Consider the following 27867-nt stretch of genomic DNA (forward strand, 5'->3'; position numbering starts at 1 on the left):
GCTACCCATTGACTTAGACATGGGAGTATTAACACCTGAGACGACATCACCAGATGCAGACTGGGATACGGAGCGGCAGCAACAATACCGCAAGGTGCAAGAACGTGTGGAGAGAAGTTTGTCCCAGGCGAGACAGAAGCAGGAGAGAACTTATAACCAGCATGCACCTGCAGTTCCCTTGTCACCTGGAGAACAAGTACTCAAAAGGAAGAGACAAGCCCACAAAATAGATGACCAGTGGGAGGTTGAGCTATACACCGTCTTACCTTCAAATTTCGATAACACTAAGGTGTGCCTCATCAGTAAAGATGGAGGGGAAACTTCAGCGGCAGTCTCAAGAGATCACTTGAAGATATGCCCTGATCAGTTGAAACACAAAGAAGAAGATCAAGACAGCCCCCAGCACACAGGATAGGTGGAAGAAACGGTCCAAACAATCCTTGGAGAATTTCCCCGGTCTTGGACGCAGGTGAACCAAACAATCGTGGTACCTGTCCTGACCTTTCTCCAAGCAGCCTCACTGGAAGCTGCAGAGGCTCCAGAACATCTGGAAGACCAATCGGCCGCTGAAACAGATGCTTCATCAGCAGCAGATCAGGAGAATCTACCCTCTGCTAGCGGTGAACCTGTCATACCCATGGTGAGTCAAAGAATTCGTAGAAGACTACCCAGCCTATCGGTATTACCTCAGACTAACCGTAGTGTAGTCCACACTGAGCCCACCACACCAGCGGTAGACACTAGGGACCAAGGTAGGTCAGTGGCAACAAATGTACTGCGTAGATCAACCTGTAGTACTAACTGTCAGCTCCCTGCCCGCAGGAGGAACTAAAGTGTAAGAGAATAAAAATGTAAAGTATATAGTTGTTAAATTTATGGACAATTGGATCACAGGACTAGGTGTGGTCAGGACAATGTTGAATATAGTTAATAATTGGCCTTGAAAATAAACCGCAGGCGTAGCCGAAAACCAGGCCCACCGACAGAGTGCCCTGAAGCCACGCCCAGGGACCATACACAAAGTGGGTTGATGCAGTTCCCACGACCCAAACTTTAGTTATCCGGAAAAAGACAATTCCCGGAAAGTGGCATAAAGACTAAGCGCCGCAGTGACTGCTACCAATTTTTGTTGGGTTTTTGTGATTTTTGCTTTTTGAGACTTTGTAAACTATTTGTAATGTAAATTGTTATTGTTGTTAATTGTTAATGCAAAAAGGTATCCTCAGTCCGGGAGTACTGAATTTAACTAGGGGGGAATGTGGCACCCCAGGAGTCCGGTTGCCACAGTGGCATTGCCTCCCTCACAAGGGGTGATGCCATGCCTGGAAGCAAGGAGGGGTCCCCTAATCAGGTTTACTAGCATACAACACTTTCCTGGCTCCAGACCAGCAAGGGGAGCTCCTCCCCTTGAGAACTGGAATCTGGAGGCGGGGTTAGCAAGAGTTAGTGAGAGGAGATGAAGACAAGACAGCGACGAGGAAGGAGTAAGCCAGCTCAACCCAGAGGGAAGCGCAGAGGAATCGGACACCGGAGTCCGAGGTTGTGGGGCACTGAAGGCCCAGCAGCAGAAACCGGAGGGCAGGTCTCCTGGCCCCACCAGACGCCCGGAGGCTCAGCAGCACATAGGGCCCAGCACAGCCATGTGGGAGCGATACTCCAAGAAGGCCGAGCTGCCTTTGAGGAACAGACGTGGGCCGCAGGGCCGCAGCATAGCTACAAGCAGCAGTGCCAAAGAGATTAGCGAAGAGGGAAGGCCTACAACTTTACCTGGCGAGGTTGATCCCCAACTTGCTCCCAGGCCGCCCAGACCTCTACTACCAGCTAGTACCCGTGCCCCGGTCCACTTAAGAACCGCAAGTAAAGATAAGAGGAAACCGCCATTAAGTTGTGGACTGGTCATTATCTGCGCCATCACCTGCATTACACCGCACCAACCACATCTACCCTATAGTATCACTACATCCTGCCCTGGGGCTAAGCTCTGCCTGTGGAGAGCTGAAGCAACTCTGCTGCGTCACCATCAGCTCCAGAGGATCTGCACCACAGCAGCGGCCCCATATAGCCGCATACCACAGGTGGCGTCACGAATAATATATATAAAAACTTCATTCCCCTATTACTTTATTCCCCATTTATTGACCGCCCTGGGTCACGGACCAGGTCACCACCAAGGTGACATCCCCAGCACTGACCGGCCCGGCTACCGAGTACCCCATGGCCCAGGGAGCCCGTCATATACCCATGTGGGGGTGTCAAAAGGTGCATGGGAATACACCTCCCAAAAAAAGACACTGGATTTGAGTTTATGTTACGCTGCTATCATTCGGTGGTGTTGAGAAGTCTGGCCCAATCCAGCCCTTGTTCATTTTTATAAGAGTCAGCCTGTCTGCATTTTCAGTTGACAGGCGGATGCGCTTATGAGTTATAATTCCACCAGCTGCACTAAAAACCCGCTCTGATAAAACGCTGGCGGCAGGGCCGGCCAGGACCTCCAAGGCATAGAGAGCCAGTTCATTCCACGTATCCAGCTTGGATACCCAATAATTATAAGGCACAGAGGAATCACGGAGGAAGTTGGTACGGTCGGCAAGGTACTCCCTCAGCATCTTCCCAAACTTTGCACTCCTTGTGAGAGTACCCCGCGCCTCAGGGCCTGTGCGATGGGAGGGGCTGAGAAAATTCTCCCAGAACTTTGACAGTGTTCCCCTGCCTCTGCTGGATTGGAATTGTGTCTCTCTCGCCTGTTCTCCTTGGTTGTCCAACGAACTGTGACCTCTGCCGCCAACGTTTTCAGATGCAAATTTTTTTAATAGTTCCGCAACAAGGGCCTTCTGGTACTGCCCCATTTTTGTAGACCTGTCCGCCTCAGGAATAAGAGATATAAAGTTCTCCTTGTAGCGTGGGTCTAGAAGTGTCACCAACCAGTAATGACTGTCACCCAAAATTTTGAGAACGCCAGTGTCATGGGAAAGGCAGCATAACATAAACTCAGCCATGCGTGCCAGACTGCTAACAAGCAAGACTTCCGTGTCACGAGTGACCATGCTCTCCTCCTCCTCTCTGTCCTCAGGCCATCCACGCTGAACAGACGGTATGACAATTGTGCAGGTAGTACTGTCTATAGTGCATGAAACTAGCTCCGGTTCTTCCTCCTCCTCCTCCTCTTCCTCATTGTCACACAATCCACGTTGGGATGAGATGAGGCTGGGCTGTGTGTAATCACCCTGTATGGTTCCTTGCTCCATCTCATCATGCTCTGCCTGCAAAGCATCCTCTTTGATTGTGAGCAGAGAGCGTTTCAGAAGACAAAGAAGCAGGATGGTGATGCTAATTATGACATCATCGCCGCTCACCATCTTGGTGGAGTACTCAAAGTTTTGGAGGATGGTACATATGTCTGACATCCATGTCCACTCCTGTGGTCTTATGTGTGGAGTCTGAACTGAAAACCGATGGCCTTGTTGATGCTGGTACTCAACAACTGCCCTCGTCTGCTCACAAATCCTTCCCAACATCTGCAGTGTAGAGCTCCAAAGTGTGGGGACATCACACACCAGTCTGTGATCCAGAAGCTGCAAACGTAGCTGAAACACGGCAAGGGAGCCGGAAGCTGTAGGTGACTTCCTAAAATGGGCACACAGGCGGCGTACTTTAACAAGCAGATCCGGCAGCTCCGGGTAGGATTTGAGAAACTGCTGAACCACAAGCTTAAGCTCATGGGCCAGGCATGGTACGTGTGTGAGCTCGCCTCGCCTCAGAGCCGCCACCAGGTTTTGACCATGCCTGGCTGTAGGTTCAAATCTGCCTGCTCTTTCAGAGCTGTCCACAATTCTTCAGCATTGTGCAGTTTGTCACCTAAGCATATTAGCTTCAGCACAGCCTGTTACCGCTTGGCCGCGGCAGTGCTGCAGTGCTTCCAGCTTGTGAATGTGGTCATTTCAGAGATGGAGGCTGAAGAGGAGGAGGAGGCTGAGGAGGATGAGGTGCAGGAGCTGTAGACTGTGCAGGCAACCATGATTGACCCAGGGCCCGCAATCCTTGGCGTCGGGAGGATATGTTACGTCCCAAGGTCCGACTGGGTCCTGGCTTCCACTATGTTAACCCAGTGTGCCGTCAGTGAGATGTACCAACCCTGCCTACAAGCACTTGTCCACGTGTCCGTGGTTAGGTGGACTTTCCCGGTAACTGCGTTGTTGAGGGCACGGCTAATGTTTTGGGACACGTGCTTGTGCAATGCGGGGACGGCACACTGGGAGAAATAGTGGCGGCTGGGGACCGAGTACCGAGAGACGGCCACTGCCATCGGGTTGCGGAATGCTTCCGTCTCCACGAGCCTAAAAGGCAACATTTTGAGCACAAGCAGTCATGAAATGTGGGAATTTAGTAGTGTGGCCTGTGTAAAAATACATTTTTTAATATGATTTAATTAAAAAGTACCTACCCTTCCTTCCCTCTCAAATCTAGCTGCTTTTTTTTATTACCTATTTCCTGTTTGATAATGAATAATGGTTCGTTGAGTATCCTCAGTGCATACTCATCAGGGGGCAGAGGTTGCAGTCACTGCCACAGCCTCTGTCCCCACCTTGAAATGAAGTGTCATCAGTGACATCCTTTTAAGGGACTGGGCTTGTCCTTGCTGTACTGAGCATGTTGTCAATTCTGACATATGTTTGGTACGAGCTCACTGCTTACTGTGCAATATTCTTCTCAATGCACAGTGACAGTGCACTCCCTGGAGAGAAGAGAGACCAGCCCCACCCCTGAAAGTGACGTCTGTTTCAGGAGCAGAGATGGCCTCTACGTTTTCTGCTTATCTCCTTAAAATGCACACTGACAGTGCACTCTTTTGCTGGCTCGTCACTTCTCATCAGAGCAGGCGAGGGAGCGCACTGTCACTGTTTATTAAAAAGAATATTGCAAAGTGAGCTCGTACTAAGCATACATTGGAATTGACAATTGGTTCATGCTCAGCAGAGCAGAGACTAGCTCATCCCCTGAAAAAGGCGTCACTGATGACACTTCATTCAGAGTGGGGTCAGAGGCTGCTGCAGTGACTATAGCCTCTGCCCTTTGATGACGTCCCTTTGAGTATTCCAGCATGCACTGAGGATTCTCAAACGAAGCATCATCACAACATAAATAGGTAAAAAAAATAAATAAAGCAGTCTGATTAGAGAGGGAAGGGTAAGGACTTTTTAATTAAACCATATTAGAAAAACTATTGTATTATTAAAATAAATAGAAAGACATTTTGGATGAAAATTAATGTTAGTTTCGGACCACCCCTTTAATGGCTTTGATTTTTATATTTTTTATTTTTATATTTTTTATACATTTCTCCCCATATATTTTCTTACATTTTATTTCTCACTTTTTTTAGCAGCCAATATGTTGGTTTTTTTTTACATCCCTGCAGCCACCCAGCTCTCCTGTAAACAGACATTACTAAGAACTTACAGCATGAAAGTTTAACAACTTCAAACAATTTATTTTTGATGGTGATTTATAGATTTATGATTTGCGATTTAGCCGAGGGGTGTTTCTCCTTTAAAGGACTCTATCAATTAGCTACAAAGAGAGGGTCTCTTTCGGGAGGACCCAGCGTGTTAATACTTTACCTCGACAAAACATTGATTTAAAAAATAAACACCATGTAATGCTTCATGTCTCCTGTGGTGGCGCTGCAGAGAAATTGATCACTTGTTGATAAGTTCCCTTGCAGAATATATTTGAGATCTGTAATCTATTTTTTTTTTTGGGGGGGTGACCCTTTTACAGGACTGATTCTACAAACTTATTAAGAAACTTTTTGTATTGAAGCACCTGTACATAACAGATATCTATAAATAACACTCTAATAATATCAGATCCATCTACAGCAACTTGCTGACAGGCTCCAGGTAGCCGGTTAGGAATATTGTGCAGCTGATGCGATGGCGTTATTCCAGACATCTACTTTCTTGCTTCACAACTTCACAGAGCAGTATATGGTTTAGTATGAAGATGAGCCGAGGGAATAATCCCGTCCTTCTCCATAAACACATATGACAGTGAGAGCACAGCTGATGTAACACGCTGTCACTATAACATCACATTAACCTTTCATTGTCCTTTCTGCTCCATCTGCACTTAATCTAGAAATGAATGGCCCCCATTCAACAATACTGCTGTATTGAATGCCAGTCTCGCCGAACAATGCACAGAATCCATTTTGCGTCTCTTAATGAATTTGGCGCATCTTGCAGCTGCCGTGTGGCACCACAAGTAATTGTTTCCGGTCAGGAATGGAAGTATATTTGTGTTGTAATTTACATCAGTTTCATGGGGTAAATAATAATGACTTTTTCGGCCGTGCTTGACCATGCCATCTTCCATGTAAGATCCGTCCAATTTTCAAAAAATTGGGCAGAGCAGGACAGGAAAAGTTGCAAAAATTGTGCAAAAGTTTAATGACTTTTCCAACAGTTTTAAGCCAGAATTCTGGTAAAAACTCTTTGCGGCCTTTACTGCATGATGGTGAGCAGAGGTGTATCCAGGTCTTCTAACACTTGGGGCAAGAATTCAGTTTGGCGTCCCCCACCCCCCTTCCCCAGCACATATGCGATTTGCACACTAAGGCCAAGGCCCCACTATCAGTATTTGTCAGCATTCGGTCAGTATTTTTTCTCTGGAGTGGGAGCCACAACCAGGAGTGGGTGGTAAATGCAGAAGATAAATGCAGAATTGGTGAATTGTTTCTATTATACCTTTTCTCTGATTGTTCCTCACCTGGTTTTGTCTCCCACTCCGGAGAAAAAAAAACTGACTGAATACTGACCAAATACTGATAGTGGGGCCGTGGCCTTAGTCACATGCCGACGAGCTGCTCTTCCTAATTCTCTCTGAGAGAAGCAGCAATAAAAACTAGTCGTCGCTTGACCGTAAGTATGAAAATCGCATGTGAGTGAAGTGGCCATGTGATGACTGATGGAACCTGCAAGTAGAGCTGAATCCTGACAACGAGTATATTACACGCTGTTAGGATTGGCTACAGGGCTTCATTTTATAATTCATGGGCTCGTCCAGGTTTGAGATGAAAGTCTGCAGTCACTCTATGTGATTGCAAACTTCTGAATTGTCACAGCGTATGCACTACACACTTTTAGGATTCTCCCTTGCCGTGGCAAGAGTAGACGGTCATGTGAGCACAAGTATGAGATTTGTATGCTTCTGGCCACATTCCGACTAGAGGTGTCCTGTCTCGCTCAATTCATTTTCATTGAGTGAGGCCACGCATGTCTAGTCGTGAACGCATGTATGTAAATTGCCAGCACCAGAGAATCCTGACAGCGTGCAGTGCGCACTGTGAGAATTCCGAAGTCTGCAGTCTCATAGAAAGACAGCAAACTCAGCACAAACGTGGACAACATCTTTAATGCTCCTAAGATAAATAAAAATATAAAGATGTCAGCATCACAGAAAACATTTACATCCAGGTACCTTATAGATGACTCTGGAGTCGTTCGCTTTCTTTTCTTCCTCTTGTTCAGACGACATGATGACTTTCCTCATCTACAGCTCGTCTCTGCAGACTTCCATCTTCTCCAGTCTTCTGCAGCAAATCCCCACATGATGCCTTTAAAGATAGCAGTGTCATTATAATGCTCCTGAGTAAAAATATCTGCCCTATGCTGAGCCCCTGAATTATAAATTGCACCTCACTATATTCCCTGCACAAAATATGACCCACACACTACCCCTCTTATGGTACATGCCCTCCACACTGCGCTCTCCTTTCCATACTGGGCCCCCTCTTCACACTATGCTCTCACACTGTGTCCCCCCTATAGGGCCCAGTCTCTATACTGTGCACCCTCATCACACTCCCCCTCCTTAGCATACCATCCCCTCCTGACTGTGAACTTACACTGTCCTCCCATGTTACCCCCACCCACTACTCAGTCTCTATTCTGTGCCCACTCACACTTTTTTCCCCATACTGTCTTCTCACACTATTCCCCTCAATAGTCTTTTTACACGTTTCCCCCTACCTCCTCATATTTGCTCCTCACACATCCCCCCAACCCCCCATACTGTGTCCACACACATCCCATCACTCTTGCTCCCCATACTGTGTCCGCATACGTCACATCATCCTCGCTCACCATACTGTGTCTGCACACATTTTTCCCCTCGCTTCCCATAATGTGTCTGCACCCAGCCCCCACTCGCTCCCCACAGATTAAATCTCCCCCAACCACACAGAATAAATCCCAGACTCCACACTGAATAATTCCCCTACTCCACACTGAACAAATACCCCCACGATACTGAGTAAAACCCCCCCTCCACTGAACAAATCCCCCCTTCACACTGAATAAATCCCCCCTCCACACTGAATAATTCCCCTCCTCCACACTGAATAAATAGCCCCCCTGCACAATGAATAAATATACCCCAAAGCTGAATAAATAGCCCCCCTGCACACAGAATAAATCCCCCCTCCACACTAAATAAATAGCCCCCCTGCACACTGAATAAATAGCCCCCCCATGCTGAATCTTCGGTATCTTCAGCTCCATAGACAAAGGAGCACTTACCACTGATGGTCTTCTCTCTTCTGGGCGCCGGTGAGTGACGTCAGCAGTGTGATCACATGACCTAATCACGCTGCTGACGTCGCTCTGAGACGACGGTCAGAGCTTCAATTGTACTCACGACTGATTGACGCAAGTACGACTGAACGCTGGGAGCTGGCGAGCTGCAACATCTGTGAGTCGGCTGTCAGCTTGAAAGCCAGCTCAGAGAATGGCCGAATCCCAGTCCGGGGGGGGGCGGCAAAATGCCGCCGCCAGGGAAGACACCACGGACCGCCGCATTAGGCGGCTCAACTGTGCCCCCCTGCTGACTGCGCCCGGGGCACACGCCCTGGCTGCCTCCCCTAGATACTCCTCTGATGCTGAGACAGTTTTATAAAAAAAAAACTGCCTAGAACAAAGGGTTAAATCTCCTGTTGATCAGTTCCATTTTTAATCGTCTGAAGCTATTCTTCTTAGGCAAAGGGGCAGGACTTAGCCATTCTTTGTCCTACTGCAGACTGAGCAGAGTCGGGAGGCTCCTGCTGCAGCCATATAGCTCTCTCTTTCTCTCACCCTCTCGCTCTCTCTCACTCTCATTTTCTCTTGCTCTCTCACTCCCTTGCTCTTTCGCTCTCTCACTCTCTCCCTTACCCTCTCTCTCTGTCGCTCTCTCACTCACTGTCTCTCGCTCTCTCACTCTATTTCTCTCAATCTTCCTCTCCTTTCTCTCTCACCTTTCTCTGTCTCTCTTCTCTCTCCCTTTGAGCTCTCTCCTCTCTCTCTCACATCTCTCTTTTGCTCTCTCTTACTCTCTCCTCTCTTTCTCTCCTCTCTACATTCTCTCGTCTCTCATCTTTCTTTCTCTCTCCTCTTTCTCTCCTCTCTTCATTCTCTCTCCTCTCTCTCTCCATTCTGTCTCCTCTCTCTCTACTCTTTCTCCCTCGTCTCTCTCTCCTCTTCTCTCTCTTCTTTCCATTCTATCTCTCTCCTCTTTCTTTCTCCTCTCTTTTTTCTCTCTCCATTCTCTCTCCTCTCTCGCTCCATTCTATCTTCTCTCTCTCTCTCATTTCTCAATTTTTGAAAGGAGAGTACAGGGTGAATTGCTGATATTTTTTTTTTTTGTGCGCTCAGTTTTTTTTATAGAACATTGAGCAAAAAAAAAAAAACAATGCAAAAGAAAATTAGGTTGGAAGTGCACTGGGGGCGCTTTTTCCCAGGACATTGATATGCTCCCCCCCCAGTGCACTTGCTGCCTAATTTGCATAAGGCTTTTACACTAGATTTCTCATGACTGACACATTGGATGTTTACAAAATAAGTATCAAATTTCTTGGGGGACAATCCCCTGCAAAACCCGACCACCACTTCTGTATATTATACAATTTTAATATCCCCCCAATACCTAATAAAGAATTCCAACTCCAAACTGTCACATTACTGCTGAAATTCATGTTGTGTCTTTATTCTCTTAATTAATTTTTACAGAACCCCTTATTATTTTAAAGATAATTATAATCCTCTCCACAAGAACAATAGAAGCAAAGTACTTTAATTACATGCAATTAATAGAAGGTGAACACAGACATAGAGAGTGAGTAAATGGAGACTTCACAGAGCTCATTCATTACTTTTACTATGTGTAATAAATTCATAATCCCCCAGAATTCCACCATTGTAGGGGAACAATAGCTAATCCCAGGGATAGTTATAAAGAAAGTCAGTGTTGGACTGGGGTGTCTGGGACCCACAGGTAGAATTTACTCTAGGGGCCCACATTACAGCTGCATGCAAATACCTGCTAGGCATTATAAGAGGGTCGACTGTTAAATATAGGTGGCACCTGCTCATCTACTGTGCCCACACCATAACTGTGATGTATAATTATGGTGCATTAAGTGCATCTCTGCCACTGTGCAATAGAATGTCACAGTACAGGGAGGGGTTAATCTCCAATTGAAAACAAAGAAATTTCTCCTTATTAAAAGGAAATGGAACAAGTGATCTCCATACACAACACAATAAACTATACCACGACCAATAGGACCAATAATACCACATACAATGGGCAAATACCGTTACACCATGACCAGACCACATATTGCCATCATATAATGATTCAATAATGCTATGTACAAGGGTGAAATACCGCCATACCATAACCAGATTACATATTACCACCACCTAGTGACCAAATAATATCACATACAATGGACAAATACTGCCACACCATGACCAGACCACATATTACCATCACAAACTGATTGAATAATAGTATGTACAATGGACAAATACCGCCACACAATAACCAGAACACATATTATCACCACATAGTGACCAAATAATGCCAAATAAAATGGGCAAATACTGCCACATCATGACCAGACGACATATTACCACCACATATTGACCGAATAATATCACATACATATACCACCACAGCAAGAATAGATCATATATTAACACCACATAGTCCACATAGTGATTGAATAATACCACATACAAAGGACAAATACCACCACACTGTGACTAGACCACATATTACCACCACATAGTGACCGCATAATACCACATACAAGAAACAAATGCCACCACACCATGGCCAAACCACATATTACCACCACATAGTGACCAAATAATACTACATACAAGGGAAAAATACTACCACACCATAACCAGACCACATATTGCCACCACATTGTGACTGAATAATACTACATATAAGGAACAAATAAAGCCAAATCATGAACTAACAACATATAACCACTACATAGTGACTGAATAATACCACATACAAGGGGCAAATACAGTCACACCATGTCCAGACCACATATCACCACCACATAGTGACTGAATAATACTACATACAAGGAACAAATACTGCCATACTATGACCAGACCACATATTACCACCACATAGTGACTGAATAATACTACATACAAGGAAAAAATACCACCGCAGCATGACCAGACCACAATTTACCACCACATAGTGACCAAATATTACCACATACAAGGAACAAATGCCACCAGACCATGACCAGACAAAATATTACCACCACATAGTGATTGAATAATACAACATTCAAGGGGAAAGTACTACTACAACATGACCAGACCACATATTACCACCACATAGTGACCAAATAATACCACATACAAGGGACAAATACTGCCACACCATGACCAGACCACATATTTCCACCTCATAGTGACTGTGTAATACAACATATAAGGGACAAATACCACCACATAGTGACCGAGTAATACTACCATACTAACCATTATCAAAAACCACAGCACTGACACTATCCTCACCAAATGTTACACAAGGTGAGGGAAAGACTTTATGCAACACAAAGGGAAGAGGGGAAGGAAGTCAAAATACTAGGGAAAGGGGGAGGGGAGACCTTTAGGCAGATCTAATATCACCCTGCCTATCCTACCATCCCTATATAGGTTGCACACCTATCGCCGAGCAGGAACCTAAGCCCTGAATGTCCCTAGAGCTTGGCCCTAGATAGGGAGGGAACAGGGTGAGCACTAGTCAAGCCCCACTACAAACTAAAGACAACAAGGTAGCTAAACATAGGGGATACACTTAGCTTGAGCAGACACCAGAGAGATAAACCCCAACTGTCCTCCAAGGGCACCAGATAAGAAACTAGAGGAGCAGGAAAAAGCAAAAAAATTCTGAATTGCACCTTGCAATGCAGAGAAATCACTGTTTGTGCATTGATATTATTCATTGATTTTTGCCATTGAAAAACGTCCAGAAATGTTTGAAGGTACTGGCTGAACGAAAGGAGCTAGCATCTCACTCTCTTTGAATCTTCTTTAGCATGCTAAGAGGAGCAGGAAAAAGCAAAAAATTTCAGAATTGCACCTTGCAATGCAGAGAAATCTCTGTTTGTACATTGACATTATTCATTGATTTTTGCCATTGAAAAACATCATGTTACTCATATACCAGAAATGTTTGAAGGTACTGGCTGAAAGAAAGGAGCTGGCATCTCACTCTCTTTGAATCTTCTTTAGCATGCTAAGAGGAGCAGGAAAAAGAAAAAAAATTCAGAATTGCACCTTGCAATGCAGAGAAATCACTGTTTGTGCACTGACATTATTCATTGATTTTTGCCATTGAAAAACGTCCAGAAATGTTTGAAGCTACTGACTGAATGAAAGGAGCTGGCATCTCACTCTCTCTGAATCTTGAAACTAGACAACTGCTAGTGCTCCAAGCCAACACAGAGGTACATAGAACTATCACCGGCGCCTCTCTGGAGAAACTGAGAGTTTTTAACTACCAAGCAAGTGTGTGTCAATTAGCAGTAGAAGGTGGAGGTAGCTGCTGGGTCCTAAAGGAAAAAGGATACAACAATACCAAAGAAATGAGAGGATCAAGAAGGTGTCTGCAATACTAAGCGCAGTGACCTTCTGCAGCCAGCTCCAGAGAGACTGTCTGTCACACCTGACACACCCGTGACACCAGACCTCTGTGACTTCTTCCAGCCCGGACTCATCTCTGCAGAACGTAACACATAGATATCTATAACTGATCACTTCTACAGTAGCCTCCTCACTTTTTCCACCACTTCTACAATACACCAAGTGAAGAAGAAAAGTGCAATGGTATCACCCTAGTGCCCTGCACAGTAACAGTATCTCACTTTTGTTCCCCCCACACTAACAGTATCACCCAACAATATATTTATTACAGTAGTGATGTCACCATTTGTGACCTCCTCACAGTATAAATTTCACCCCATGTGACCTCATATAGTATTAATGCATATGTCTCCTTTTGTGGCCCAGTACAATTGTAAAATTCCCTTTTGTGCCCCCGTACAGTAGTGATATCTGTCTTTGTACTCAAATACAGCAGTAATGCCCCTTCTTCAGTGGCACCCATACAGTAGTAATGAACACCTTTTCTGCCCTTCATATAGTAATAGTGTTCATCTTTTAATGTTTGATACATGTCTAATAATTAATAATGTATGGGACCATGAGAGGGTCATTGTTAATGTATGGGGCCAGAAGGGGGTATATTATACATGTTTTGCTCTCAACAATTAATTTTGCCCTCCAGTAACTGAAGATAATCTCTTCTGTGTATCCTCCACCAGTGGGTCTCGTTGAAAATGTTTTCATTTTTTCAGGCAGAAAGCTAGTTTGCATAACCATGGAACATTGCCAACAAGTCTCCATACACAGCAGGTCTCCTTAAAACAAAAAATATGTGCAGCCCATAGAAGTCTATGTAATCTTGCAAACATGCACAATAAGGACTCTTTCACGCATCAGTGTGTCCGGTACGTGTGGTGACAGTTTCCACATGTACCAGAGACACTGACACACGTAGACCCATTCAAATCTATGGGTCTGCGCACACGTCAATGTGTTTCCACAGACCATGTGGCCGTGTGCTTCACACGCTGACATGTCAATTTTTGGACGACAGCACGGATCACTCGGACCCATTCAAGTCAATTGGTGCGTGTAAACATGTGCCGCACATGGATGCCATCCGTGTGACACGTACTGGCGCTTGGGAATCAGTATACAGTTAGCGCTGTTCCCAAGCACCGGGTGCTGAACGCTGGCCTCATCATGGTTCCGTGCCGGCGCTGCAATCAGCAGCAGCAGGGACAATGATCAGGGTAGTAGAGTCTGCTCATGCAGTGTCCACCTGTAAAAATAAGAATAAAATAAAAAAATCCTTATACTCACTTGTCCTAAGTGTCCCCCACTGTAATCCATGCGATCAATCAGCAGAGGAGCCGGGGAGAATGTCTCCTGCAGAGAGCTGTACTGTGTCATTGTCCCTGCCGGTGCTGATCGCAGCGCCAGCAGGGAACCAAGATGAGGGCAGCGTTCAGCACCTGGCGCTTGAGAACAGCGCTAACTGTACACTGTTTCCCAAGCGCTGGTACGTATGATCCTGATACAGTACACAGGTGGCACACGGTTGCCACACGTGTGACACACATGGACACATGGGTCGCGGATATCTCCGGTACTAGTTTTTCTGGTACCGGAAATATACGGACGTGTGAAACCGGCCTAAAATGATATCATCTTGGCAACTTGTAGGAATAATTTTGTTTTGAGCATATGCTAAGATCAAGGGACTGCTGCTCGGGCAAGAAAAATAAAAGAGGTAAACTGTGCGGAGAGCTTCAGTAGTGGAGGCGGTATAAGACAGGTGAGTATTATATATATATATATATATATATACACATATTGTTACGAGTCCGGGTGGTGGAACCTCTGTGCCGCGGTGCAAGGAGGGACCCAGAGGGGCGTAACTAAGTATCTACCCGAACCGACCCTGGTCGGACGGCGGCTAACGACTCCGTGACCAGGGAGGATCCGAGCAGAGGGACCAGGTGCTACTCTGGGGACGACCTCGTAGAGAGCAGGTGGCTCCCACGGGTCAGATGATTGAGACTGACCGGTATAGCGGGTTGGCACGACAAGCAGGCAGAAGTCTCTGGGTTAGCTGACGGGTGGTCACGGTACGTGACGGAAGAAGTCTATTGGCAAGCGGGTAGGTGGTCACAGCAAGTGACAGCGGGAGCCTCCAGGTAGGCTAGCAGGTGATCACGGCAAGTGACGGCAAGAAGGCTGTAGTCTCTAGGCTGACAGGCAGGTGGTCACGGCATGTGATGGCAGAGCCTCCAGGTAGGCTAGCAGGTAACAGGCGGGTAGCAGACGTGCGCTCCCAGGTGAGCAGGCAGGTGCTCAGGTAGCAGGCAGGTGCTTCCTGGAACGAAGGTGGACTTGCCCATAGACAGACTGGCGGAAGACCGGAGGCAGACTGTCGGGCAGGAGGGAAGAGAAGCTGGCAGACAGGACTGGTAGTCAGGCTGGCAACGGGACCTGATGGCTGAAGCAGAGGTAAGTATTCTGTGCAACAACTTTTGCTCGGGCACCTCCATTTTGGAAGAGGTGCTTTATATATGGGAGGTCCTCCGGCAATTGGCCGGGGACACCTTAGGACGGCGCGCGTGGCCCCTTTAAAAGAGAGGGAGCGCGCGCGCGCCCTAAGCACAGTACCCGGGAAGGAGCGCGTGCCGGCCGCTGCAGGAAGAGGAGAGCTGGATGACGCCGCGCGGGTAGCGGTGAGGTGAGAGGGAAGGCGTCTCTGCCTGGCAGGAGGCAGAGAAGCCGATGCTACACATATACAGTTGTGCTTAAAAGTTTACATACCCCAGCAGAATTTTTCCTTTCTTGGCCTTGTTTCAGAAAATATGCATGATAACAAAAAAAACTTTTTCTCCACTCATTGTTATTAGTTGGATGAAGCCATTTATTGTCAAACTACTGTGTTTTCTCTTTTTAAATCTTAATTACAACCAAAAACATCCAAATGACCCTGATCAAAAGTTCACATACCCCAGTTCTTAATACCGTGTATTGCCCCCTCTAACATCAATGACAGCTTGAAGTCTTTTGTGGTAGTTGTGGATGAGGTTCTTTATTTTCTCTGATGGTAAAGCTGCCCATTCTTCTTGGCAAAAGGCCTCCAGTTCCTGTAAATTCCTGGGCTGTCTAGTACAGAGGTCCCCAACCGCCGGTCCGCGGACCAGGACCGGGCCGTTGGGGTTTTTCAGCCGGTCCGCGGCACCGCCACAGACAATCACTAAACATTGACAGTGTGCTCTGGTCTGCGGTGGCTCAGAGCACACTGTGTGGGGTGGATGCTGCCCGCTGTTCTAGACTCCCGCAGGGTAGACCTGTAGAGGACCTGTGATGACATCAAGGTACATAACTGTGATGTCACCACAGGTCCTGAAGCAGGATGAAGCAGGGGCGGAACTACCGCCCGTGCAGCCGGTTCATTGAACGGGGGCCCCGAGGGAGAGGGGGCCCCTCCAGCCTCCAGCAGGGCCGCCATCAGGGCATGACTGCCCTGACTCCAGTATGGGGCCCGGCCGGTAGGAGCCCCCCTCTTGTGCGTCTCTCTCCTCATGGGGCCCCCGGCCCCATGCAAAGCGCTGGGTCCAGGACATCTCATAATTCCTCTGACTTCCGGTCATGTGACGGCGCCGTCACATGACCGGAAGGCAGGAGAACCTGGTGTCAGCGATTTGGACGAGCGCCAGGATTCTGCAGGGATCGCATGGGGGTAAGTATAACAAGTTTTATTTTTTTTTAAATACAATTAACTAGGAGTGGGGGGAATGGGAGATGCACATGGGGGGAGGGGAGAGATGAGAGATGCACATGGGGGAGGGGAGAGATGAGAGATCCACATGGGGAGGAGGGGAGAGATGAGAGATGCACATGGGGGGAGGGGAGAGATGAGAGATGCACATGGGGGGAGAGGAGAGATGAGAGATGCACATGGGGAGGGGAGAGATGAGAGATGCACATGGGGGAGGGGAGAGATGAGAGATGCACATGGGGGAGGGGAGAGATGATAGATGCACATGGGGGGGAGGGGAGAGATGAGAGATGCACATGGGGGGCAGGGGAGAGATGCACATGGGGGGGAGGGGAGATATGAGAGATGCACATGGGGGGGAGGGGAGAGATGAGAGATGCACGGGGGGATGAGAGATGCACGGGGGGATGAGAGATGCACGGAGGGGATGAGAGATGCACGGGGGGTGGATGAGAGATGCACGGGGGGGTGAGAGATGCACGGAGGGGGATGAGAGATGCACGGAGGGGGATGAGAGATGCACGGGGGGTGAGCTGCACATGGGGGGGTGAGAGATGCACATGGGGGGGGTTATGTTTACATAACTTTGCTGCCTTATGAAGGGCGGGGGGGCCCCCAAAATTTCTTGCACAGGGGCCCACTACAGTCTGTGTCCGCCCCTGGGATGAAGTAAATGCTGCTGAACTGCAGCTGTCAGGACAGCTGCCCTGTCCTGCTGCAGGGCGTGATGGGGCCTCAGTGATGCGGCTCCTGGCACAGCACATTATGTGGGGCTCCTGGCATAGCTCCTGGCGGGGACCTGGTCTACACTATATGATAAGTATGCACTAAACTCCAAATCCCTCCATTACCCCGCCCCCATATGACCAAAGCCCCGCCCACCCCACCCCCTCCTTGCTGGGCCATGGAAAAATGATCTTGCTTCAAGCCGGTCCCTGGTGCAAAAAAGGTTGGGGACCACTGGTCTAGTATGAACTGTGCACTTGAGATCTCCCCATAGTGGCTCAATGATATTGAGGTCAGAAGACTGAGATGGTCACTCCAGAACCTTCACTTTGTTTTGCTGTAGCCAATGACAGTTTGACTTGGCCTTGTGTTTTGGATCGTTGTCATGTTGGAATGTCCAAGTACGTCCCATGCGCAGCTTCCGGGCTGATGAGTGCAAATTTGCCTTCAGTATTTGCTGATAACGTGCTGCATTCATCTTTCCTTCAACTTTTACCAAGTTCCTGTGCCTTTGTAGCTCACACATCCCCAAAATGTCAGAGATCTACCTCCGTGCTTTACTGTAGGAATGGTGTTCCTTTCATCATAGGCCTTGTTGACCTCTCTCCAAATGTAACGTTTATGGTTGTGGCCAAAAAGTTCAATTTTGGTCTCATCGCTCCAAATTACCTTGTTCCAGAAGTTTTGAGGCTTGTCTCTGTGCTGTTTGGCGTATTGTAGGCAAGATACTTTGTGGCATTTGAGCAGTAATGGCTTTCTTCTGGCGACTCGACCATGCAGCCCATTTTTCTTCAAGTGCCTTCTTATTGTGCATCTTGAAACAGCCACACCGCTATTTTTCAAAGAGTCCTTAATTTCAGCTGATGTTATTTGTGGGTTTTTCTTTGCATCCCGAACAATTTTCCTGGCAGTTGTGGCCGAAATTATTTTTGGTCTACCTGACCGAGTTTTGATTTTTACAGAGCCCCTGATTTTCCATTTGTTAATCACAGTTTGAACGCAGCTGACTGGCATTATCAATTCCTTGGATATTTTTTTGCATCCCTTTCCTGTGTTATACAGTTCAACTACCTTTTCCCGTAGATCCGTTGACAATTCTTTTGCTTTTTTTCCCCCATGACTCACAAACCAGAAACGTCAGTGGCTGGATGAAAGATGCAAGAGTCTGTCTGGATCCCAGAAACTCACTCAGCTTTTATGCACACACACTGATTACAAGCAAACATGTCACAGGTGAGGATGTTACCTTTACTAGCCATTCAAACCCATTTGTGTCAAATTCTGTGTATGTTATCAGACCAAAATCACAAGGGTATATGAACTTTTGATCAGGGTCATTTGGATGTTTTTGGTTGTCATTAAGATTTAAAAAGAGAAAACACAGTAGTTTGACAATAAATGGACTCACCCAACCAATAACCATGAGTGGAGAAAAAGTTTTTAGTTATCATTCATATTCTCTGAAACAAGGCCAAGAAAGTAAAATTTCGGTCGGGGTATGTAAACTTTTGAGCACAACTGTATATATTTTTTCACTCCTTCTCTCCCCTCCGTTTATTATGGTTTGAGGTCTAGAGAGACCTTAGAGCCAAATAAATATTTTTTTTCACAGTATTCTGGACAATTTTGATTCAACTTGATTTTTCTCGGACTGTAAATTCGCATATCTCCACTTATGGGTTTCGAAATGTGGCAGCACAAAAAGTGAAAAAATAATAATTGGTCTTTTAGGTCAGAACAGTCCCAGTCGTTAAAGCTGTGCAAAACGAGGCATCATACAGCAGCTACGTAGACTAAAATGTCCAAAGGTTTTTGACACCCCCCACCATCCCCCGAAGTTACAGACACCAAAAAATAATTCAAATTTGGTGGCTGGTAAAAGTCCAAAAGTGGCTGGGTCTTTACAGAGTTAATGCAAAATGCAGCAGGGTTCGTGGCACATATGGGTAATTACATTGCAGCTTTGGAAAAAAGCCAGCGCGAGCTCTTGTTGCCTGCATATCAATATTTCTCTCATCTCTGGCCCTGCTTACGGCAATGATGCAGACAATAGACGTCCACCTGTTACTCATCCATATGAGGATTTACAGTCAACGCAAAGCCAATCTCTCTATAAATCAGTGAGTCACAGAAAAAAAATCTAAGTATTACTGTGTGTTTTTCTTTTATGTCTTCAATTCCCTCTCTCTAGTATTTATTCTGATTACTCTTAAAGGGGCAGTTCAATTTGGACAAGCTCTTCTCTAAATTCAGATCCCCCAGCAAAGAAAAACCCCAATGATCTGCTGTGATCACTTGGAGAAGCTGCAGGCAGCTGTGCATTTCCCCTGCAGTGGCCACTACTGGAGTAACTTGGTATTGCATCCTTCTCTGTGCCCTAACAGTATTATGTCCTTGGAAGTAGAATAGGGAATAAAAGTGAAAAGATTGGTAAAACAATGAAGAAGGGTTCTACATAAAAAAAACAATCTTGTTCATTGTCACTGAAGCTTAAAAAGTATCTAGAACACATAATGAATCTGACATATCAAATTTTTGGAGGACAATATGAACCAGAATTCAGAGGCAAATCTGCTTTTGTGTGCTTCTAATGTTTAACTCCTGCTTGCTTCTCCACAAGGTGCGGTAAAGATAGAAAAGTCTCTGTGTCTTGATTGAAAAGTCCAATTTATGATCAGGCAGAGCAAATAGATATGCCTGATCACAGTAAGAGATAAGTTCCCCGAAAAGACAGTTTTTCGTCATTAGCCCTTAATATTGTTGGAGAAACTTCATAACAAGCAATGACTGGCCTCTCGGTATCAATTATATTATTGCAGGTCTGTGAGTTGTCGGACAGTTGTCAACCCTAGTGGAAGGGCTGTCAGCCTTCTGTAAATAACAACCATCTGCACTGCAAAGGGTTAAAGAACACTGATCATTAAAAACTAAATGTACATCTCCTGAACGTGTGTGGGAAACAGGTTAAAGGAGAAGTACCATCATATAAAAATATATAATGCGGCTCATTATACACAGTTCTGTGCTTTTTACTCACCTGGCTCATCAGTGCTAGTATTATTTATATGTTACTGTTTAGTATTCACCTATATGTTTACTATAATATCTATCTATCTACAGGGCGTGACAGTCTGCGCCAATTTTGTCATGTGTTACCCATTGCAGGCAGGCACACCGAAGTCAGCTGCCGGCTCCTGTGCTGGCTACAGAAGAGAACGCCATGCGTCGTGGGAGCAGGGGGAGGTAAGTAGAATTTTTTTTATGTGTTAGAGAACAGCATCAGAACTTGGAACATTATTACCGGATGGGCCCAGTGGGGGTAAATGGGGACATTGTACCAGGGTGGGGACAATTATATCAGGAAGGAGTCCAGGATGGGGGTCATATATTACTGGAAGAGGCCAGGATGGAGACATTACACCAGGATGGGGGACATTACTACTTGAAGGGGCCCAGGAAGGGAGACATTAAACCAGGAAGTGACGAATGATAGGGAACATTATTAATGGAAGGGGCCCAGGAGAGGGGACATTATTACTGGAAGGGGCCCAGGAAGGGAGACATTAAACCAGGAAGTGATCCAGGATAGGGGACATTATTACTGGAAGGGGACCAGGATAGGGAACATTATTACTGGAAGGGGCCCAGGATAGGGGACATTATTACTGGAAGGGGCCCAGGATGGGGGACATATATTACTACAAGGGGCCAGGATGGGTACATTACACTGGGATGGGGGACATTATTACTGGAAGGGGTCCAGGATGGGGGACATTATATCAAGAAGGAGACAGGATATGGACATTATTACAGGAAGGGGCTCGAGATTGAGCACATTATAGCAGGAAGGGCCAAGGAAGGGAAACATTCTTACTGGAAGGGGCACAGACTGTTGGACATTATCACTACAAGTGTCCCAGGAAAGGGGACATTATTAGTGGAAGGAGCATAGGATGGAGAACATTCTTACTGGAAGGGGCACAGTATGTTGGACATTATTACGGCAAGAGACCCAGGATGGGGGACATTAATATCGGAAGGGGTCCAAGATGGGTGATACTATTACATTATGGGGGGACACGTACGTCTTTATAGTATTTAGAATGCTACAAGGGCCCATGCATCTGAACAACATGCAGGTGGGGGCTCAGGTCCAAAATCTATCTATCTATCTATCTATCATCTATCTATCTATCTATCTATCTATCTATCTATCTATCTATCTATCTATCTCTCGTATCTAGCTTTCCATGTATCTACAGTATATTTGTCATTCTATATTATATCTATATATTTCTGTCTTCATAACAATGGATGTTGGTGTCAGTACAGAATTCTGTTAACACATCTTCAAAGTCACATGAATCACAAGGGAAGGCCTCTGTAGAGGTGACTGGCAGACAAGGCATCTTATCTCTACATCTAGAGAACGTCATTCACCTTCTACTTGGTTTGAGAAGGTTTTTAGAATGTTTCAATTAATCCCCAGAAAGCAAGTGTTCAGCAGAAGACAGGTGGTGAGTGAGCTTTTCACACATATTCCCACTGATCCTGTATTTACAGAAAAATCCAACTTCCCCTGCTTATTGTAGAGCCTATTCTGTTATATAGAGTTGTGCATATAGAAGAGAAGGGGGAGGGGCAGAGAAAAAAAAGAAATGCACCCAGGGTCCCATAGCAGGGTCCCCCGAAGGGCCACATAGCAGATGCAAAAATTGTACCAGTCACTTTATCCTTCCTTCAGGAAATTAAAGACATTTACTATTTCAGATGAGTTTTTAGGTTAAGTGGTCAAGTGTGTGTATATGAGAAATAACTTTATTTCTTGCCATTATTTGACTTGCATCCTGCAATATCACCACTACCTCCAATTTTGAATTGTTTCTGAGCTAGTGGATGTTCTGACATTTTCTATAATCATGCTCCTCTATCTCTATGTGCATCCTCAGAAGCAGCATGGAGGACATTGTACATCCCTGCTGAGCAATGTAGCTGTGAATCCAGCCTGTCGACAATCCATCTCCCCAAACCAAATAGCTAAAACGAGCCAAAATACTCTAGCCTGATAGGAATAATCTCATATAATAATACTCTGGCCCACTAGGAATAAAAAAATACTAATTCCTAAACCTCCCTGTATACAAAATATGAGATGTAGTAAGTGGAGAAAGATGGCAAATTGTGGACAATTATGGGGAATTTCAATCTACTTGGAAAAACACCATTCAAAATATTCTATTCACCCATAAACCTTCAATAGAGCTCGGATACAATATCAGACACACCCGATGGACAGGTATGGAGCTGTTTTTGAAAGAAAGCAACCATGTTTTTTTATTCTTGTCGCACCTTTAAAAGGGTTGTCCACTACTCGGACACCTCCTTCTTAAATATTATATTCCTCTATGAAAAATAAAACCACTCTATACTCATCTGACGTACCAGTGCCATTCTAGAGATGTCGACGCTGGGTCTCCGAGGCTCATGTGACTTTGTTATGTCACGTAAGCCCTGCAGTCAATCAGTGGTCGCTATTGAGCTGCTGCGCTCTCGATTCATTTGGATGGAATCTCGGTCATCTGGAGAAGGTGTGAGCACAGCAGCCTATTAGTAAACACTGATTGGCTGCAGGGCTCACAAGGAATAACAGTGTCCCGTAAGCCTCAGGAGACCCGGAACCAACATTGCTGGGATGGCACCGGAGGTCAGTATAGGGTATTTTTATTTTACATTGGAGAATATACTATTTAAGAAGGGGTTGTCCACTACTCGGACAATGTTGATAAGTGATAACGTGCTGTTCATTAGAGGTTTGACCACTGGTAACCCAACCCCTACAGATCTCTGGAACGGAACGATGAAATACCCCTTGAGAGTGAAATGGTGGAACTCATTTGTCTATTGGATTGCCAGATATAGCCAAGTACAGTTCATAGACATGGCCGGGATGAGGGGTAGGCAGGTTAGGCACCCGCCAAGGGCACTACCTCTTGCCTCCCCGAGGCGGTGAACTTAGGGGAAGAAAAAAAAACTGACAATGCTGAATGCCTGCAGGGTCCCAAGCACTTTATTATGGCAGCAGGCATTCAGCAGACTGTCGGCGGGGGTGCAGTCACACAGGTGAGCAGTGTCAGTGAGTCACTGACACTGTTTACCGCGCTCACAGCCGGTGCCCTGGCCGTCGCTCCCTTACTTCACTCAATTGTATTCGCGTGTATATGAGTACAATTGATGTCAAAGCCGCCCAGCACAGAAGCAGAGGAGCTGTAATCAGCTCCCTGCTCTGACAGGAACTCCATCAGAACACAGGCCACTTCCGGCCTGCGCCCTGTTGAAGGCGGCTCATGCAGGGAATGTAGGACGGCGCAATGCAGTGACATCACTGGGGCATCCATTGACTACTGCTCTACCAGATAGAAAAGGAAATGGCGGATGCGCTGGACAGGGAGCCTGGATTAGGTGAGTATAAGTTATTTTTATTTTTTTTATATTACTTTGCCAATGAATGGGGGCTATCACAAGAGGGGCTGACTGTGGGGACATAACAAAAGGGGCTGGCTGTGGAGACATAGCAAGAGGGGCTGTGGTGGCTATCACAAGAGGGACTGGCTATGGGGACATTACAAGAGGGGCTGGCTGTGGAGACACAACAAGAGGGGCTGTGGGGGCTATCACAAGGAGGGTTGGCTGTGGGGACATTACAAGAGGGGCCAGCTGTGGGGACATAACAAGAGGGGCTGTGGGGGCTATGACATGAGAGGCAGTGGGGGCCATCATATTATATGGGAGACTGTGGAGTACATAATACCTGGGCTGTGGGTACATCATACTAAATAGGATATGTGGGGGGCATCATACTTATTTAGGGCACAGTATAGACAGATATTTTTATGCAAACCGTATTTTAATAACACTCTTATTTTTAAGGCCACCGTGTTGGGATGTGCTGCAGAAGACTGGAGAAGAGGAAATCTGCACAGAAGTGTTGTGGATTTGAAAAGTCATCATGTCATCTGAATAAGATGGATACAAAAAGAAAGAAACGACTCAATTAGAGAAGATGTCATCTATAAGGTACCTGGATGTAAATGTTTACTTGTTGATACTGACTATGTCTCATCAGTACTGTGGTTCCTCTATGGTTCACAGTCTGATAATGATTGATAACAACAACTGCCAGCATCTCCTTACCATTGTTATAGACATACTGGGAGTTGTAGGTTCATAAGATGCAAACATATATGGGTCTCACTTGACATTACAGTTGATAGCTGTATTAAGCTTGGTGATGTAGTCATGTACTTATGGTAGTTATGGTGATATATTCATTTACAGATTTTTGTTCTGGTGATATATTCATGTACCAATTTTGGTTCTGCTGATGCATTCATGTACTGCTAGAGGTTCTGGTGACGCTCCAGTGTACTGATAGTGGTTCTGGTGATGTATTTGTTATGATCTGCAACATAAACTAGGGAAAGAAGGGGAGAGCTGTCCCTACATTAAGACTAAGCTGACTCCCTACGTTGTAGCGGGCGACCTGTTCCTTGTGAACAGACCCGCCTTCGTCCTCGGTTAGTCTGAATGGAGACCTATAGAGAAAGGGAGGGGTCCCTAAAAGAGCTAAGGACTGGGACAAAAAATGGGATATCTCCTAACAGAAGTTTTTGCAGAGCAAAAGATAAACTGACAAAAGTACTAGAGGTCCAGAGGACAAAGCAAACTAGAGATAGATAGGCACAAAAGCACCTGGCTAGAAAGACAGTGTAAACAACACTGAAGTCCAGCAAGGCCAGAAGGGCGGAGCTGGAATATATAGGAAGATGGTCACGTGACCGCAAAACACAAGATAGAAACAAAAACAAACAGGAGGGTTCTAACAGTATTCATGTACTGATGGTGTCTCAAGTGATGCAGTTATCTACTGACGGTAGTTCTAGTGCCGTATTCACATTGTAATGGTGGTTATGGTGATGTATTCATGTACTGATGGTGGTTCTAGCGACCTATTAATTTACTGATGATGGTTCTGATGCCATATTTATGTACTATCAATGGCTCTGGTGCTCTATTTATGTCCTGATGATGATTTCGATTTCGTATTCAAGTACTCATGATGGTTCTGGTAATGAATACAGCAACAGATCCACCATCACTACATGAAAACATCACCAGAGCCATCAGTAATACATGAATTCAGTAGCAGAACAACAATCACTACATGAAAATGTTCCACCCCAGGCCTGGATGCCACAAATAGTTAAAGGCTGTGTCTGAGAGGAGGGGGGAGGTTCTCTGGTCAGGGACCATTAGCATGCAGCACCTCCTGTCCCAGGCCAGTAGGGGGAGCAGGCTGCCCCTATAAAAGCTGGAACTGGGGACAGGGTTAGAGAGTTCTGGATGACCTGTCTCTGGAGTGAGAGGTGTCCCAGAGAAGGGAGAGTCAGTTCAGCTGTAGCTGAGGAGGTCGTGTGGCAGCAGAGGAGCCATGAGCCAGGGACGGAAGGCGAGGTGAGCCTGTCCTGGCCGAGAGAGAAACTGATCTACCAGACTTTGATGTCCGAGGCTGTTAGGATTCCAAGTCCTACAACAAATAACCAGTTCGCAGGGGATTGTATGTCCCTTGGCCTAAGAAGCCCGGAGGTTCCTCCACAGCAGAAGGGACCAGCAAAGCCGCACCAGGCCAAGAATAGAAAGGAACCCAAGTTGCAAGACATACGGGCGAGAAGACACGGTGAGCTCAGGAACGTGGGCTGTTACACTACAAGGAGGGAAATAGCCAGAAAGAGCGCAGAGAATACGGTAGGCCTTCACCCTCACCCTGACCAGGGCCAGCTTCCCACTTGTTCTCAGACATCCAGGCCCCCTCCTAGCCGGGACTGTTTTTGGGTCGTCTCACCTGTTCTAATAAAGACCCTGAACTGTTTAAGAGGCCTCCGTTTCCTGGCTATTGCGATCGGAATCATCCCCTCCATCATCCATCTATATACTTCCCTGGGGCCACATTCCTCCCGTGGGGAGTTATACTATTTAGTGCTGCACACCTACATCTGCCCCAGCGGTCTGCACTGCAGCGGCGGTTAAGCCTGACCGCAATCCACGGGTGACGTAGTCGGACATTCAAAACCATACAAATAGATTGCCACAGTACTTGGTCTGACCACCCTGAGCCACGGGATCGGGTTGCCACTACTACTCCCATCATCACACCGAAGCCCGGTTCCGAGTGCCCCACGGCCCAGGGGGCGAGTCAAAAACGTAACAAGAACCATCAACAGTACAGGAATATGACACCAGAAACTCCATCAGTGCATGAATATGTCACCAGAACCACTATCTATATAGGAATATGGCACCAGAAGCGCCATCAGTTGTGTTGCACACTATATTTGTTGCATGACGGATATAAAAACTATCATACGTATCCCTTTATAATGGGGTCTGTTTAGCTTCCATTGGGGTATCCTCCAAATGCTGCACACCTTAATTGAAGCCAAACGGCCCCCATTATAATTAAGTAATATTAGTTTCAATGACTGTCCTTGGCTTTACATTTAAAATATAGGATGTCAGTGATGAATATCGCTATTTGTCCCGTATATTGTGTAAATAGTCCTTGGGAAATTAATGATTCTATAACTAATTTGGAAAACACACTCCCTGCTGAGCCTCACCCCTAAAGCACACCCCCTTTTTTACTTTTGGTGGTATTTGTTTGTGAAAAAAGGTAACAATTCTAATGAAAGTGGTCATTAGAGCTTTCTACCTGACCCATCGAAGGGGGAGAAGGGATGCGTTAGGGGTCCTGTTAGTCTCTGGCACATTCCTTTACTTAAGGGCTGAGGGTTCATCAGGGGGAGGCGCAATTGGCTTCATCTGGCTAGAGCACTAAAATACCTTGTCCCAGACCTGTTCATAGACAATGAATAAAGCAGTGGAATGCATTAACTGTCCAGCGCTATCTTAACAGGTATTTCAGAGCTCTGTTTTGGGGATATCTGAGCGTCCTCAACTTCTCATGGGTCAGCAAGTTGTCAACAATTATGTGGATAGCTAATATCTTGCCCAGTTGGAAATAACCTTCAAAGGGATCTCTCTGTCTTGTTTGGCCCTCAGATATTGCCCAAATGGTTAGTCCAACCTTGAATATATAAGTAAAGGCTTATGAAAAGACTATCAATAAACACTGTATAACAATTATTATTATTATTATTATTAAAATAAAGATTATTATTATTATAGAACAATGACCTGTACTTCTTGTAAGACATGCAACATATTTCGCTCTCCTTCACATCTATGACACAAAAAGCAAGATATCTTTACTACAGGAATACATTTGTTTTCTCAAAGTGGACTGGAATTAATCCAGATAACTCAATAAAATTGTAAACAGCTCTACAACTTTTTAAC

Source organism: Phyllobates terribilis, unplaced genomic scaffold (assembly GCF_046119375.1).
Source record: "Phyllobates terribilis strain yellow unplaced genomic scaffold, ASM4611937v1 Scaffold_8__6_contigs__length_399053987, whole genome shotgun sequence".
Taxonomy (NCBI): domain Eukaryota; kingdom Metazoa; phylum Chordata; class Amphibia; order Anura; family Dendrobatidae; genus Phyllobates; species Phyllobates terribilis.